The sequence below is a fragment of the Indicator indicator genome, chromosome Z (genome assembly GCF_027791375.1).
Source record: "Indicator indicator isolate 239-I01 chromosome Z, UM_Iind_1.1, whole genome shotgun sequence".
Taxonomy (NCBI): Eukaryota; Metazoa; Chordata; class Aves; order Piciformes; family Indicatoridae; genus Indicator; species Indicator indicator.
In genome coordinates this window covers 8133899-8151501 of record NC_072053.1, presented here as the reverse complement: position 1 = coordinate 8151501, position 17603 = coordinate 8133899, and positions in this window count along the sequence as shown.

Sequence of the window (17603 nt, the reverse complement as noted above, 5' to 3'; positions counted from 1 at the left end):
GTGGTCAAACTGATGCAAACTGATGATGCCACTTTTATTTCCTTTTATGCTAACAATGTAGTCAGCTCTTCTGATCCAGTTGTGCCCTGCTGCATGGAAACTGCATCATCGTTCTATGAGTTCTGTGGGATGCAGAGGAGAAACGTTTACATTTCCAATGTCTTAGTGGCCACTGCATAATGAGTACTTGGGGATATATCCTGATAGCTGCATGCACACTTCCACGCTCAGCTCCCCACCTAGTGAGCAGAGACTTCATTCCTAAGGCACTGCCTGTGCGCAGCTCCTGGTCGGGCCGCAGCTCCTGCTGACGTTCCAAAGGGGATGTGTGACCCCGGGGCTGGGGGGAGAGCAGCAGGACTGCGTCCACCAGAGGAGCTGCTCCTGAGGTCCTCTCTGGGTTACCTCCTGTTGGTTGCAGTTGCTGATCCAGTTCTATTGCACTACTCTAACAATGACTTTTTGAAGAGACTGTTCAGAGATAACTCTGCGAGCAAAGGCGTCATAGATATTCTTTTGTCCAAAGGATTCCGTGTTAGCTGCATCACTCATGAAAGACCATCCCGGGTTTGTTTCTTTTTTACAGACACCTTGACAGCTGGCTGCTGGCCCTGATGGTGATCTTGATCTTCCTGTTTGTCTGTTTGAAAGAAGGACAATCAAGTGACTGTCCTGCAAAAGGGCTCGGACCCAAATGTGTTCTTGGCTGCACCACGACTTCAGCAGGAGGAACTCTCCGTGCTGGCAGAGCCACCCCCATCGGCTGTGGGCTGCCTGGGGAGCTGCATCCTCCTGACAAAGCCAAGAGCCACTGATGAGCCTCTTTTCCCCAAAAACAGACAAAACCAGCCCAAATTGTGTAACTGGCAACGTGCCAGTGTTTGGTGTCAGTTCCACAGGGTCCTTCGATGCGCTGCAAGCCTTGACCCCTCCTCTCAGCATTGCCCTTCGGTCTGCGTGTGGTCTCCTCCCCTGTGTTCTTTTCTGTTCTGTGCTCAGTTTCCAACGTCTCCCTTTGGTGGTCACATCTGAGTGAGTTGGTGACACCACATCTACAAGCATTAAACACAGTTTTAAGCATCTCTCTACTACGCCTTCAGAAGCCTCTTTCTTTGGAGTCCCCTGCTGTGGTTCTCCCATGAGCGATGTGAAGGTTGTGCAGGTGAAAACATCACATTTCAGCCCAAAACATAGATTCATAGGAGGTATTAAATGGTTTGGGGTGAAAGGGACCTTCAAGATCATCTAATTTTAACTCTCCTGCCTTCACCAGCCCAGATTGCTCAAGACTTCATCCAATCTTGGCCTTGAACACCAGTGTCTCCCCACCCTCACTGCAAAGAATTTCTGCTTCATCTCAAGTCTAAATCTTCTCTCATCAGGGAGGGGGAGGAGAAAAACATCTGTTTGTTGAAAATGTTTGTGCCTTGGTCACTCAAAACTGACCTCGCTAAAACACACCACACAGGGGCAAGACTGACAATGTGCCTTGATCCAATGGGGTCCTCCTGCCACAAAAGGACATTTTAAAATCACAGAAGAAGTAATTTTCACTATTTCTTTTTCACATTAGGAAGAAATTGTTTACCCATGAATGTGGGGAGACTCTGGAACAGGTTGCCCAGGGAGGCTGTGGCTGTCTCCTCCCTGGAGATGTTCAAGGCCAGGTTGGATGAGACCTTGAGTAACCTGGGCTGGTGGGAGGTGTCCCTGGCCCATGGATTTAGGTGATCTCTGAGGTCCCTTCCCACCCAAAGCATTCCATGATTCTGTGTTTCCATGATTCCCTGCAGTGCAGCTGCTTCTGTTAAAGACAACTCATCCCAAGCTACCCATAAATACCTCCTCCTCAGCCAGAATTTTGCTGAAATCTTAGGGAATTGACAAACCAGAACAGTTAAGATCAAGCACATTTGCAATTATAGCTTTTGGGTTGTTTTTCTTTTTTTTTTCACTGTGGAGCACCAGCTTTCCATTGCTATCTGCCTAATTAAGGTACAGCATAAAATAAGTTGCATCTTCTGACTCTCCAAGGGGTGATTCCACCCTTCACAGATAAAATGCAGCCTTTAGACATGGAAAAGCACAAAGGCTGTAGCAAAGCACACTGTCTTCTGCTCTCTCCTGTATGGAAGTGGGTGGCTGGTTGAAAGGGTCATTCATGCCATGGGTGGGTCAGTGAAGGGAGAAGGAGAAGGGATGAGGGTGAGGAGGACACTGGATAAGACCATGCAGAACCAAAGACCATGTAGAACCAAAGAGAGACCTTGAGGCAATGCCCTCCCTCTGCACTGGCTAAAAATCCTTCATGCTAGGAGACTAAAAGCCTACAGAGACAGAATGAGGGACAATGGTTTGAAATGAGAGCAGGGCAGATTGAGATTGGATGTGAGGAACAAGTTCTGCACCAGGAGGATGGTGGAAGACTGCAACAGGTTGCCTGGGAGGGTGGTTGAGGCTCCATCCCTGGAAGTCTTCAAGGTGAGGCTGGACAAGGCTCTGAGCGAGGATGTCCCTGCTGACTGCAGAGGGGTAGAACTGGATGAGCTTTGGAGGTCCCTTCCAACCCAAATCATTCTATGATTCTAGGATAATACAATCCCCCCTCCTAAAACCACCCTCTCTTGCTCAGGAAAGGATAAAAGAAAAGTTATGCAGCACAGTTATGGAAAAGGTGAGCAACTGTAGGTCAGGTCAGCAGCTCATCAGGTTGGGTACCTCCTGCTGCAAGAAATTTTCTTCTTCTTTCACGTCACAGCAATCAGCCCCAAGCAGTCTTGATTCTCATAAACTGAGGAATTTGGATGTAAGTTTACAAATAAATAATAATTCATACACCATCTTTGTGCAGAGAGTGAAATAAACCTTAACTGCCCCTCACACAGGAGTGCCAGATCCTTCCATTTCTTGTCTGTAAGGATTTAATGCTCAAAGAATGTCATCTTTAGCCAATTATTTATATTTTGTTTTTAAATCTGGAGAAATTTCCTATCCATGAAAGCATGAGTGTTCAACTTATGATTTTGGAAGTCTGGAACTTAGGGTATTTTTCAGCCCAAAAAGATTTAAAATAATAGAGCCATGTTTTAATCATAGAATCAGTCAGGGTTGGAAGGGACCTCAAGGCTCATCCAGTTCCAACCCCCTACAATGGGCAGGGACAACCTCACACTAGGTCACGTTGCTCAGAGTTACATCCAGCCTGGCCTTAAAAACCCCCAGGGATGAGGAGGTTTTAATTCTGATCAGCTTTGGGTACTGAATGACATTTGAATGCCCAAATGGGGTTTTTTGTTTATTTGTTTGTTTTTCATGGTTTGGGTTTGCACAATAAAGAAGCCTGAACCCTTTCATTATAGGTCACATGGGTCATAGATGTATTTCCCCATCTTAATATAATCAAAGGAAAAATCAAAACCTGCTTTTCTCACTCAGCTTTTATGTAAATTGCAGCAGGTGATTAAAGGGAAGCCCAAAAATGTTGATCATTGCTACATCTTTTGATTAAAGAGTGATGATTAATGCTCCCTGGAATAATTTGATAACTCTGCTTTACCCTGACACAAAGACATACTCCTAAAAGTTTCCTTTTTTTTTTTTTTTTTCATAATTGCAAAATGATAATTTGTTTTAAGTCATATCACCAAAAAAAAAAAAAAACCAAACCAAACCAAACCAAAACCCAAAGCAAACCACAAAGCCTTTTAGATCCTCAGCTAATGAAGCAAGATTGGAAAACAGTAAATAAAGGTCAAACACACTGAAAAAAAAATCAAAAAAACAACCAACAAAACAGAGTTCGGTTTGCAGGGAGTGTTAAGCATTGGGTAGGGGCATGAAGAGAAGGAGAGCTGCAGCTCTCCATCTTTGTTTAGCACCACAAAGATCCAGAAGTTGGGAAGAAGATGAAAATACCAGACAGACATCTTGCCAGAGCACATCATTCACAAACAGCACTGGAAGGAAGGAGCAAAGTGTTCTCTAATCAATGGAGTTGGTGGTTCAGGATGGCTGGAACACCTTACAGCAGAAGCTCCTCAGTTGACACTGACCCATCTTGGTCTGGACCATAGCTCCCATAGGCTGCTCTGAGCCTCTACCCCCAACCCACCTGAAAAATAACCCCAAAAAGGGCTTTTTTGGTGACCTGGGTGATGGTAAGTCTCTTTCCCAGTGGTGTTTTTACCCCTTTACAGTACTGGCCTCACTAATTCACAATGCAGTGCTGACCATTTCCCTCACTCTCAGAAGATTGCATGGATGAAGCAGGTCCAGAGGAGGGTCACAAAAATGATCAGGGAGTTGGAACAGCTCTGCTACAAGGACAGGCTGAGGGATCTGGGGGTGTTCAGCCTGGAGAAGAGGAGGCCCTGGGGGGACCTTAGAGCTGCCTGCCAGTACCTGAAGGGGGCTGCAAGAAGGATGGAGAGAGACTGTTTGCAAAAGCCTGCAGGGATATGATGAGGGGGAATGGCTTCAAACTGGAGAAGGGCAGATTTAGATTGGATGTGAGGAACAAGTTCTACCCTGTGAGGGTGGCGGAACACTGGAACAGGTTGCCCAGGGAGGTTGTTGAGGCTCCTTCCCTGGCGATATTCAAGGTTAGGCTGGACAGGGCTCTGGGCAACCTGATCTAGTGGAAGATGTCCCTGCTGAATGCAGGGGGTTGGACTGGATGAGCTTTGGAGGTCCCTTCCAACCCAGACCATTCTGTGATTCTCTGATCTCATAAGCCATGCTGCTCAGTGCACATCTCTCCTTGAGTTACAAGATAAAGGATGAGGATTTTTCTGCCTTCTGAGCAAGGGTGGTAACAAAAGCAGGAAGTGTTTTCCTTCCCTGCAGGGCTGCTAGCCCTGGGACATGTAGCGAGACTGACAAGCAGTCATACTCCTATCAGGAGCTGTTGCTCAGGGGCAGGAGATAATGGCTTGATCAGGGGAAATGGGCCTGGGGACTGCATCAATTCCTTCCCTCCTCAGCTACATTGCTGTTCCTCAGTCTGAGGGTCCTCATGACGTCTGTTGGGGAAGGGGGAGGAGAAATGGGGAAGGGTCTGGGTTGTTTAAGATTCACTCCTGGATTGGGTAACTATCAAGTGCAACAGTTCCTGTAGGACTTCTTTTCACTGAGCTTTAGTTAAAGGACAAAGCCTGCACTGTGCTTCTGGAAGTGAATGTCCCAGAAGAAGACGTCTCCCTAGAAGTGTTGTCCTCTCCTTGGAGGTGTTCAAGGCCAGGTTGGATGAGGCCATGAGCAGCCTGGGGTAGTGGGAGGTGTCCCTGCCCATGGCAGAGGTGGTAGAACTGGATGATATTCAAGGTCCCTTCCAGCCCCAAACCATTCTGTGAAAGTTCAGTCACTGCAGGTTGCTGAGGTAGCTTTGGAAGCGCTGAGTGGCATCCTGGAAGAGATCTGTGTCCCCTGCAAGGTTTCTTCTCAGCAGTCCCAGGAAAGGATTGAAGGGGACCTACGGGAAGGCTGGGGAGGGACTGTTCAGAAGGGGCTGTGGGGATAGGATGAGGGCAATGGTCTGACACTGGAGCAATGCAGTGTAAGGTTGGACATCAGGAGGGAGTTCTGCACAGTGAGGCTGGGGAGAGACTGGAACAGGCTGCCCAGGGAGGTGGTGGAGGCTCCATCTGTAGAGATGTTCAAGAGCAGTCTTGATGTGACCCTGAGCAACCTTCTCTAGTTGGAGGTGTCCCTGCTGACTGCCACAGGGTTGGGCAAGATGCCCTTTGAAGGTCCCTTCTGGCCCCACTGCAGTCTGTGAATCTGTTTGTGTTTTCCCATCACAATGCAGACAGATCCTTTCCCCTGGTATCCTTCTGGAGATCCACAGCTCAAAACCACTGTTAGATCCACACCTTCCTTTCCAGCTGCCACCTGTTTTCCATCCCTCTCACCTTCAGATGCTGCTGATGACACCCCACGGAGTTTGCCCCACACCTGCTGGTGTGAAAGGTTGCTTTTCCTCTGATCCACCTTGGCCTGCAGGTGACAAACTCGAGGATACTCCTCTGTATCTCCTCTCCTACATTCCCTGCTCACTGCTGATACCAGCAGTGAAACCTTGCTGGGAAATCTGTTTGCTCCTCTGCTTCTTTTCCCTGTTTGATTTTTTGGTGGCTTTCTTTTCCTCATCCACAATTTGGCTTATTTGTCTTTGTAGAGACCTAACTCCTTTCCTGTGGTCACAAAAGGTTCAGCTGCTGGTTTTGTGTCAGCACTTCAGGTTTTCCTTCCATGAGTCCTGCCTCTAAAGCTCAGTGTCTGGTTTCTCATCATGCACAAAGTGGAACATGAGACATTCCATTTAAGCATGAGGATGAACTTCACTGATTTAAGAGTGATGGAGCAGTGGAGCAGGCTGCCCAGAGAGGTGGTGGAGTCTCCATCTCTGGAGACATTCCAAACCCACCTGGGTGTGTTCCTATGTGACCTTCTTTAGGTGAATTACTTTGGCAGGAGTGTGGGAGTGGATGATCTCCAGGGGTCCCTTCTAACCTCTCCCACTCCGTGATTCTGTGGTCACTGTGTTAAGCAGAGTGGTTCCAGCCCTCCACCAGTGCTGCTGGGTCTGTGGGAGTCCCACTTAGATCCCCTTCTTCTACATCCAGACTTTGATGACTCCTCACTCCCTGGTTCTGACACGACTTGAAGTTGTTCCCTGTGAAAGTCAGTGCAGAAAAGAAGACAGGAAATGCAAATCCACATTTAGAGCAAGGAAATCTCTTCTGGAAGTTGTGTGGCTGTTTCTGCCATGTATCTGCATCTTGCTGTGGGTTACCTGCTGCTGCAAGGGATGAGCTCTGCTCAGGGTTTGGACATCTGCATGACTTCCACCCAATCATAACTGGCATTTAATTTGGGGGGAAAGTAAAAAAAAAAAAAAAGAAAAGCTAACATAAAGCCATAGGAAAGCAGAAAACCTGTAGCTGATGATGGGAGGTTAGGTTTAGAAGAGCCAGCTGCAGGAAGGTTGGGTTGCTTGGGATGGAGGAGAACTGTTCTGCAGTCTTCTCCAGCACGGAAAATGAGTTTTCTGTGTGCAGTTTGCTGTGCTTGGTGAAGTCCTAAGGTTCGTAATTAAATGCAGCATTTCTGGGCCCTGCAGTTTGACTTCCTTCTCTGCAGGGTGCTGTGGAGGCTGTGCTTTGACCAGACATTTTCTGAACAAACAGTGGCATTCTGAAAAAGGAAAGAGTTTTTGAAGCAGTTTACACTTAGCACTTGGATGTCAGAGCTGTCAAGTGCCAGGAAGTTTCAACCCAGAGTTTCTGTTTGCCTTCTGATTCCAGTTGTGACAAAGCAAAGGGAGAGGTGAAGAGAGGATCCAGCGCCGGGCAGGGACTTTGCACCCAGCTGTCAGCAGTAGGAAATTGGCTTCAGGTGTTTCTGGGGATCCAGGGAGCTGTGAGCTTGATGTCTGCTGTCCTGGAGCTGCAGGTGCTCTGCATGGCTGACAGTGACCAGGATGAGACAAGCAGGGTTGTAACAGAAGAGGTCTGAGAGGGGATCTGATCACAGTATCACAGGATCAGAGTACATTAGAGGTTGGAAGGGACCTCAAGTCCAGGGATCATCCAGCTCAACACCTCTGCCAAAGCAGGGTCCCCCAGGATAGTCTGCACAGGAATGCATCCAGGTGGGGTTGGAAAGGCTCCAGAGAAGGAGACTCCACAACCCCTCTGGACAGCCTGCTCCAGGGCTCTGTCACCCTCACTGTCAAGAAGTTTCTCCTCATGGTGACCTGAAATCTTCTCTGTTCCAGTTTGTATCCATTGTTCCTCGGCTTATTGCTGGGCACCACCCAAAAGAGCCTGGCCCCCTCCCCTTGACACCCACCCCTCAGCTATTGATAGACATTGATCAGATCCCTCTCAGCCTTCTCTTCTCCAGACTAAACAGCCCCAGGGCTCTCAGGCTCTCTTCACAGGGGAGATGCTCAAGTCCCCAAATCATCCTCCTGGCTCTCCCTTGGACTCTCTCCAGCAGGTCTCTGTCACTCTGGAACTGGGGAGCCCCAAACTGGACACAGGATTGCAGGGGTGGTCTGAGCAGGGCAGAGCAGAGAGGCAGAAGAACTTCCCTAGCCCTGCTGGACACCTTTCTTGCTGCACCCCAGGATCCCATTGGCTCTCTTGGCCACCAGAGCACATTGTTGTGCCATGCAGAACTTGCTGCCCACCAGCACTCCAAGGTCTTTCTCTGTGGAGCTGCTCTCCAGCAGGGCAGCCTCTAACCTGTCCTGGTGCCTGTTGTTCTTCCTCCCCAGATGCAGGACCCTGCCCTTGTCCTTACTAAACTCCATGAGGTTTGCCTGCAGCCAGCTCTCAGCCTGTCCAGGTCACGTTGGATGCTGCACAGCCTGAGGGGTGTCAGCCAACCCCCCCCAGATTTGTATCATCAGAACTTGCTGAGGGGACTCTCAATGCCCTCAGCCAGGTCCTTGATAAAGATATTGAACAAAACTGGACCAGCACTGATCCCTGGGGGACACCACTGGCCACAGGCCTCCAAGGTGATTCTGTGCCACTGATGACAACCCTCTGAGCTCTGCTGTGGAGCCAGATCAATGCTCAGCAAGAGCTAAAGGAGCTGTGGGGGGCAAAAGACTGGGGCCAGACTCTGCTCAGTTGTTCCCAGGGACAGGACAAGGGGCAGTGGGCACAGACTGGAACTCAGGAGGTTCCATCTGAACAGAAGGAGAAATTTCTTTGGTGTGAGGGTGCTGGAGGCCTGCAGCAGGCTGCCCAGAGAGGTTGTGGAGTCTCCTTCCCTGCAGAGATTCCAAACCCACCTGGATATTGTGAACCTGGGCAAGTTGCTGTGGGTGCTCCTGCTTGGGTTTAACTGGATGATCTCCAGAAGTGCCTGTGATTCTGGGGTTCTGTGTCAAAGCTTCTTGTCTTAAAGCTGGTGCTGATGTGGCACAATACATATTTGAAAGGATTTTTCTGGATTTGTTGAAAGAACACATTGAAAGAAAGTCAAAAAAAGCCCAACCTGAACCTTAGCTTAATGATGGTGGTGAAGTCCCTATAAGTAGAGTTGTACTAGAGCCTGTGATACCTGTACCCATAGTTTAATCTTCATAATTCTCCTCCATGCCTTTCTTTAGTGTGGAGTCTGAAAGGTCCCACCAAGGAGCAGGAAATTCTTCATGTTCAGAGAATCACAGAATGGTTTGAGTTTGAAGAGACCTTCAAGATCACCCAGTTCCAACCTCCCTGCCATGGGCAGGGATACCTCTCCCAGCTCAAACCCATTGTCCCTCATCCTGGCATTCCCAGCCCTTGTCCCAAGTCCCTCCCCAGCTCTCCTGGAGCCCTCTTCCAGTACTGCAGTGTTCTATGAACCCCTTCAAATCAGAAAGGGTTGACACAGGAGATACATTTACCACCAGCCCACATGGTATCCACAGGAAGCTCAAGAGCCATTGTAGACAGCATTTCCCCTGTGCAGAGAAGAGAAAGCAGTGTCTGGCTGACCACCTCAAGCTGCCTGGATCGTGTTTGCCCTTGGAGCAATACTTCAGCAGCCATACTGGAGCAGAAAGCATAAAATCCTTGAAGAATGACAGAGTTGCAGCCTTGGTGAGGTGCAGAAAACATCAAATTTTTAAGACTAAGGCAAATAATTAATCAACAAACTGAGTTATGGACACTGAAGTTGTATGATTTTTTTTTTTCAATAATCTCCCTAGATTACTTTTTAATTGTTGTTGGCTTTACTTAGCTTTGCCTTCCCTAAGTCTTCCACAGGAGGTGTTGATTCAGGTGCACTGGCAAGAATGAGACCTTTCTCTTCACATGGATCCCCTGGAAAAACTCTGACATTTAGCAAAAGCACAGAAGCTCATTTAGGCAAGACAAGGATTAGATTAATTAGACTTCAGCAGTGGGCAAGTGACAAGTCAGGGCAGGTAAGGTTCCCTGTGTCAGCACTCTGAGCAGTTGCTGTGAGCTGACTGCTCTCTCTTCCAGTTTTATTTTCACTTCTCCTGCATCCAAGATTAATGACAAATTTCCAGCATCAATACGACAGCTCTGCAGAAAGATTAATGAAACTTGCATGGGAACAGCCCTGAAGATGGATCTCAATTTCCTAACTGGATCTGAGCATGGTAGGTTTGCACTTTTTTCTCTTTTCCTTTTCTTTTTTCCCCCTCTTTTTTCTATTCTTTTTTCTTCTTCATTTTTTTCTTTTCTCTCGTCTTTTCTTTTCTTTTTTCTTTTCTTTTCTTTTCTTTTCTTTTCTTTTCTTTTCTTTTCTTTTCTTTTCTTTTCTTTTCTTTTCTTTTCTTTTCTTTTCTTTTCTTTTCTTTTCTTTTCTTTTCTTTTCTTTTCTTTTCTTTTTTCTTTTCTTTTCTTTTTTCTTTTCTTTTCCTTTCTTTTCTTTTCTTTTTTCTTTTCTTTTCCTTTCTTTTCTTTTCTCTTTTCTTTTCTCTTTTCTTTTCTTTTCTTTTCTTTTCTTTTCTTTTCTTTTCTTTTCTTTTCTTTTCTTTTCTTTTCTTTTCTTTTCTTTTCTTTTCTTTTCTTTTCTTTTCTTTTCTTTTCTTTTTTTTTTCTTTCCTTTTCTTTCCTTTTCTTTCCTTTTCTTTCCTTTTCTTTTCTTTTCTTTTCTTTTCTTTTTCTTTTCTTTTCTTTTCTTTTCTTTTCTTTTCTTTTCTTTTCTTTTCTTTTCTCTTTTCTTTTCTTTTCTTTTCCTTTTCTTTTCTTTTCTCTTTTCTTTTCTTTTCTTTTCTTTTCTTTTCTTTTCTTTTCTTTTCTTTTCTTTTCTTTTCTTTTCTTTTCTTTTCTTTTCTTTTCTTTTCTTTTCTTTTCTTTTCTTTTCTTTTCTTTTTTTTTCTTTTTCCCTTCCCTTCCCTTCCCTTCCCTTTCCTTCTCTTCCCTTCCCTTCCCTTCCCTTCCCTTCCCTTCCCTTCCCTTCCCTTCCCTTCCCTTCCCTTCCCAAACCTTCCCAAACCTTCCCAAACCTTCCCAAACCTTCCCAAACCTTCCCTTCCTGTCCCCTTTTCTCCTTTCCCCTTTTCTCCTTTCCCCCTTTCCCTTTTTCCCTTTCCCCTACTGCCTTTCCCCTTTCCCCTTTCCCCCTTCCCCCTCCCCCCTTCCCCCTTCCCCCTTCCCCTTTCCCCTTTCATCTTTCCCCTTTCCCCCTTTCCCTTTCCTCTACCCCCTTTTCCCCTTTCATCTTTCCCCCTTTCCTCTTTTCCCCTTTCCCCCTTTTCCCCTTTCCATTTTCCCTTTCCCCCTTTCCATTTCCCCCCTCACCCTTCCCTCTTCCTCCTTCCCCTTTCCCCCTTCTCCTTTCCCCTTTTCCCTTTTGCCCCTCACACTTCCCCTTTCCCCCTTCCCCCTTCCCTTTTCCCCTTTCACCTTTTCCCTTTCCCCTTTTCCCTTTCCTCTACCCCCTTTCCCCTTTTCCCCTTTTCTCTATCCCCATTTCCTCTTTTTCCTTTCCCTTTCCTTTCCCTCTTTCCCCTTTTTCCTTCCCCACACTGCTGGCAGTGGAACTCCTCAGGATCTACCCCACACCACCATGGTGGCTGCAATGATCTCCTCTGCACTGACCAGCATGTGAAGGAATGACCTGAGTAGCTGCACACACCAAGCTCTTGAGACATCACTGAGCATGGGAGGTTCCTCACAGTGTTCCTCTGGGATTCTCAATAAACTACAGAAGGATTCCTCTGAACTTCCTGGGCACTCCTGACCACTTGGGAGCATGGCATGGTGCTGAGGCAGAAAGATGCAGCGTGGTCCTTCAGTGGCCAAGGGTCTGTCATGGACTCACAGGCTGGATGACATCTTCAAGATCATCCAGTCCAACCCTTTCCACAGCACTGCCAGGTCACCACCATGGCCCTCAGCACCACATCTCCACGGCTTTGAAAGCCCTCCAGGGATGGGGACTCCACCACTGCCCTACGCAGCCTGGGACAGGCCTTGGCAACCCTTTTGGGTTGAACTGTGGCACCAAGAGAGGCTGAAGTGTTGTCATGGGACACCAGGCAAAGCTGCTCACCACTGACTCAACATCAGTGGCTCTCCTTGCATGGAATCATTTGGCTTGCAAGAAAGCTCTGAGATCATCCAGTCCAAGCCTTACCCTGGCACTGCCAGGTCACCACTGAGCCATGGCCCTCAGCACCACATCTACACAGCTCTGAAACTCCTCCAGGGATGGGGACTCCACCACTGCCCTGGGCAGCCTGGGCCAGGCATTGACAGCCCTTCTGGGGAAGAAATTGTTCCTCATGTCCAACCTAAACCTCCCCAAGTGCAACTTGAGGCCTTTTCCTTTTTTCCTGTCTCACTACGTGACAGAAGAGACCAGCGCCCACCCAGATCTGACCTCCTTGCAGGGGGTTGTAGAGAGCAATGAGGTCTCCCTCAGCCTCCTCTTCTCCAGGCTGAACACCCCCAGCTCCCTCAGCTGCTCCTCCCCAGCCCTCTTCTCCAGACCCTTCCCCACCTTCACTGCCTTCCTCTGGACATGTTGCAGCTCCTCAGTGTCCTTCTTGTACTGAGGAACCCAGAACTGATCCCAGTATTTGAGGTGTGCCCAGTCCAGGGGCACAATCCCTGCCCAGAGGCACAATCCCTGCCCTGCTCCTGCTGCCCACACCATTGCTGCTCCAGCCCAGGCTGCTGCTGCCCTTCTTGCCCCCCTGCCCACTGCTGCCTCAGCTCCAGCTGCTGGCACCCAGCACCCCCAGGGCCTTTCCTGATGGACATTTCCCAGCCCCTCTGCCCCCCACCTGGAACCTTCCTGGGATTGTTGTGACCCAAGGGCAGGTCCCAGCGCTTGGCCGTGTTCAACCTCATCCCATTGGCTTCAGCTCATGGATGCAGCCTGCCCAGGTCCCTCTGCAGAGCTTTCCCACCCTCCACCACTGCCACCCAGTTTAGTGTCATCTGCAAACTGCCTGAGGAAGCCTCAATATCTTCACCAACCTCATTGATAAAGACATCAAAGGGAACTGGCCCCAGCACTGAGCTCTGGGGGACACCACTGGTGAGCAGCCACCACCTGGAGTTAATTCCAGTCAGCTGCACACTTTGGGTCTGGCCATCAGCTTGCTCTTGACCAAGCAAAGACAGAGAATGATGAAGAAATTTTATAAGGCTTGGGGAAAAGAGGCCTGGCTGAGGATGAGGATGCACCTTCATGCCTGTGAAGCCTGCTGGCATGGGCACAGAGGGAAGGAGATGGGGGCCGGCAGTGTTTGTTTGCTCTGCTAACTGGATGGGAAATACTCCAAGAGGGACTCTAAAAAGCAGTTCAATCACTTACCAGATCTGACTTTATTGCAACCCTGATTTAACAGGGAAGTTTTGCCAGTCTGAAGGAGAAGAGTCACAGGCTCACAGGATCACAAAGGCTCACAGGATGTTAGGGGTTGTAAGGGAGCTCTGGAGATCTTCCAGTCCAAGCCCCCTGCCAGAGCAGGACCACAGAATCCAGCACAGGTCCCACAGGAACACTTCCAGATGGGGCTGGAAAGGCTCCAGAGAAGGAGACTCCACAACCTCTCTGGGCAGCCTGCTCCAGGGCTCTGGCAGCCTCCCAGTGCAGAAGTTCCTCCTCCTGGTGAGCTGCAACCTCCTGTGCTGCACTTTCCATCCCTTGCCCCTTGGCCTATGGTAGGCTGCAGCTGAGCAGAGCCTGTCCCCTCCCTCCTGCCCCCCAGCCCTCAGCTCTTGGCAGACATTGAGCAGATCCCTCTCAGCCTTCTCCTCTGCACACTGCACAGCCCCAGGGCTCTCAGCCTCTCCTCCCCAGGCAGGGCTCCAGGCCCTTCAGCATCCTTGGAGCCCTGCCTTGTACAACACCCTCCTCACCATACCATATAAATTATTAATCTTCCCATAACACATCTATAACCTTATATCTCACCATTCTAATCAATAATTCATCATTCTTATCCACATCTAAAACAAAAATATCAATAACCCCACCCCATCAAACTCTCCTCACTTTCTTCACAAATACTTTATTATCAACCAACCCTTCTATCAAACCCATAATACCCACATACCTAACCTTCATACCCTCTCACCTCCCCTATATCCTCATTTTCACTATTATTCATATCCAACATCACAAACCAACCTCTATAAACCATAATTCCTTATTACAATAACCCTTTCTCCCCCCTCTTACTATCCAACACACATACATTCACACGCGCTCTCTTTTTAACAATTCTTATCTCCAGCACCCTTAAATCTATCACTTTCTTTTTTTTAATATATCAAAAAACATCCCACCACTCCCCATCCATATTTTCAACACTTTTACTAACATCCTAAAACACCAAACAACCACATTCTCCAAAAATTCCGAACTATTCAATCAAACCTACCCATCTATAACAACATATATTATACCCATACCACACCAAAACCCCCACAATTTCAAATAAAATACTTCTGTTCTCTCAACTCTCAACAATTCCCACCAACATACTTTAAATAGATCCCGCACACACAACCCACCAACCTCAGAAAACACCTCTACACCCACCATCAACCTACAATAACATTCATAACCATGTGTGTCACATTATACTCACTTTTCCATCTCCACTCACCCTTTCCCTCTCTCCATCTGTATCCATTTTCTTCAACTATATTCTTCCTCTCCTCCATCTCTTTCACATCACCCATAACACCCACCATCTTTGTATTTTATAAAACGCCCTTAGATCTTTTTCCCTTTCATCATTTATTTATCCCCTATTCACCTACCCATTCCCCCCATTCTCCCCCCTATCCCCCTCTCACTCAAACCCTCTACCCCCATCTTTCTCCCCACACATCCCTATCTTTATCCCTCTCTCATTCTGTGCCTTCATCCCCTTTTTAATATTCTACACAACCCATCCTCCAAACCCCCACCTCCTCATTCATCAAACCATATCCTCCACCTCACCTACATCATCCACATTCTCGTTTTTATCCATCTGTAACACATCTTACCAACCCCCACATCACAACATATATCATATGCTCCCATAACCCCAATCACCCCAAACCATCAAAAAAAAAAAAAAACAACAAAAACCATAAACAACATCATTATCCTTACCCCCTTGACTTCCCCCCCTAATACGTTAATTCTCCCCACATCAAATTTCCATCATCTTTATCATTCCAATAACCTCTTTTTATTTGTCTATTCAATTTTCTACTACCACCCACCAACCTCTTACCAATAATTTTCAAACTCCTCATTATCTTTCTATTATCCGTTCATCCTTTCCATTACCCTTTTCCCATTAAATCCCAAACTATCCTCCAACTCTTGCTTAATTAACTTCACCCCAACACACCACATCTTTATCATTTTATACTCACAATCCCCTTATCCCTGTTCTTACTAATCTTCCACACCCATTCTCGACAACACTTACTTAATTCCCCTTCACCTATCACACATAAATATTATAATACCATCATCATCCGCTTTTAATTCCATTTTCATCTAAATCGACTTACCATAACCCACCCCCACGAACCCATCCCCCCAACACAACTTCACCATACCCTTCTTCATATACACATACTCCACACTCCAACTCCACACTTCCACATACTTTAATTCTTTACCCCCCTGATCACCAATAACCCCCCCCCATCCCTTTCCTTTCCCCCACGTCCCTTATACAACCCTCCCTTCTTAAAAAAATGATATTCACACAACCCCTCTCCCATCCCATTCCCCTGCCACTCCAATATATATCCCAAGATCCCCAACTTGCTTATAACATTATTCCCCTCCCATATATCCCACAACCTTCCTTACCACAACATTACCACAAATACTCATCCTTACATTACCCTCCCTCACACCTTAATTTACAAATATACATAATTCTACACCACCACCATCATATCCATCCACCCTTCCCCCCTCAACAAACAAAAAAAACAAAACCCCCACACACCAATCACAACACTCATTAACTTAAAATTCCCATCATCATAAATCAAACCACAATTGTCCTTCACCTCACAAACCACACAATCCACACATCTAATCTCCTCCATCCATCTTCTATCCCCATCATATATTTCCTCTTTTCCTGATTCTTTTAAACATCCAAAGCATTTCACATCATCTCCCACGCATATATTTTCATTAATTATATCTCACACCTTCATTTCCGACATGTCTTTATCATCTCTATCTGTCTTTCCCCTCACAACTTCATATTTTTCATCCTCATATTTCTTCCTCTTCATTTCTATCTTCATAACCTCATTCTCTGATCGTCCCCCAACATTATTCCATACATATCAAACCTTATCATTAATACATTTTTACCTACAAAACATCATTTCATAATTACGACACTTTTTTCTTTCTAAACAGCCTACACATCTTTGATACTTAGTCCATTAACTCCATATAACTTTGAATTGCCCCATATTGTTTTGTGCTAACTTTCAATTCTGCACCCTCTATGTGTTATTCACATTACTATAGGAGACCACTCCTCTTGCACTGGTTGTAACATCTTACTATGGATAATACCCACCCTCATACATCATGTTTGTTATTACTTTAATAGCTTTAAGGTCTCTTCCAACATAAAACATTCTAGGATTCATAGAACCATAGAATCAGTCAGGGTTGGAAGGGACCTCAAGGCTCATGCAGTTCCAACCCCCCTGCCATGGCCAGGGACACCTCACACCAGATCAGGCTGGCCAGAGCCTCATCCAGCCTGGCTGCAAACACCTCCAGGGATGGAGCCTCAACCACTTCCCTGCACAACCCATTCCAGGCTCTCACCACTCTCATGGGGAAGAACTTCTTCCTCACATCCAGTCTGAATCTCCCCACTTCCAGCTTCATTCCATTCCCCCCAGTCCTGTCACTCCCTGACAGCCTAAAAAGTCCCTCCCCAGCTTTCTTGGAGCCCCCTTCACATACTGGAAGGCCACAAGAAGGTCACCTCAGAGCCTTCTCTTCTCCAGACTGAACAGCCCCAACTCTTTCAGTCTGTCCTTGTAGGAGGTCTCCAGCCCTCTGATCATCCTGGTGGCCAGGATGATGGTGGCCATCCTGATTCTGTAATTATCACTGAATCTGTAGGGGAAAAAAAATGAAGCGTCCTCCTTCTACAGCAGCACTTCCTTCTCTTCCCTTGGCAGACACTTCTTTTAGAAGCATCTCTCTCGCCAGACCTTCATCTGAAATTAGTTTGGTGCTGGATCTCTAGGAAGATAGAAGGCAGGATGAGTAGCTGTGGCTGTGTGACATGCAGTAAGGGCTCTCCAAGACACCTAACTCTTCTGCACCCCCAGTCCCACATTGTAGCTCAGCTGCCTCAATACCTTTCGAAGAAGAGCACAGGATTTTCTCTTTTTTTTCCCCTTAATTAATTAAAAGGACCATCTGATAGAATATGTAGCACACAATCCCAAATTAGGTTAGAGGATTAGTTTAGAGGATTTATCACATGTCTTTTGCATGTATTCACAGAATGGAGAACTGAATTCTCATATTAAACAGGGTGTAATTTTTTTTAAGGAGATCCATACTTAGTGTCAGAATCTGATGCCCAGCACAGAGTTAAAACT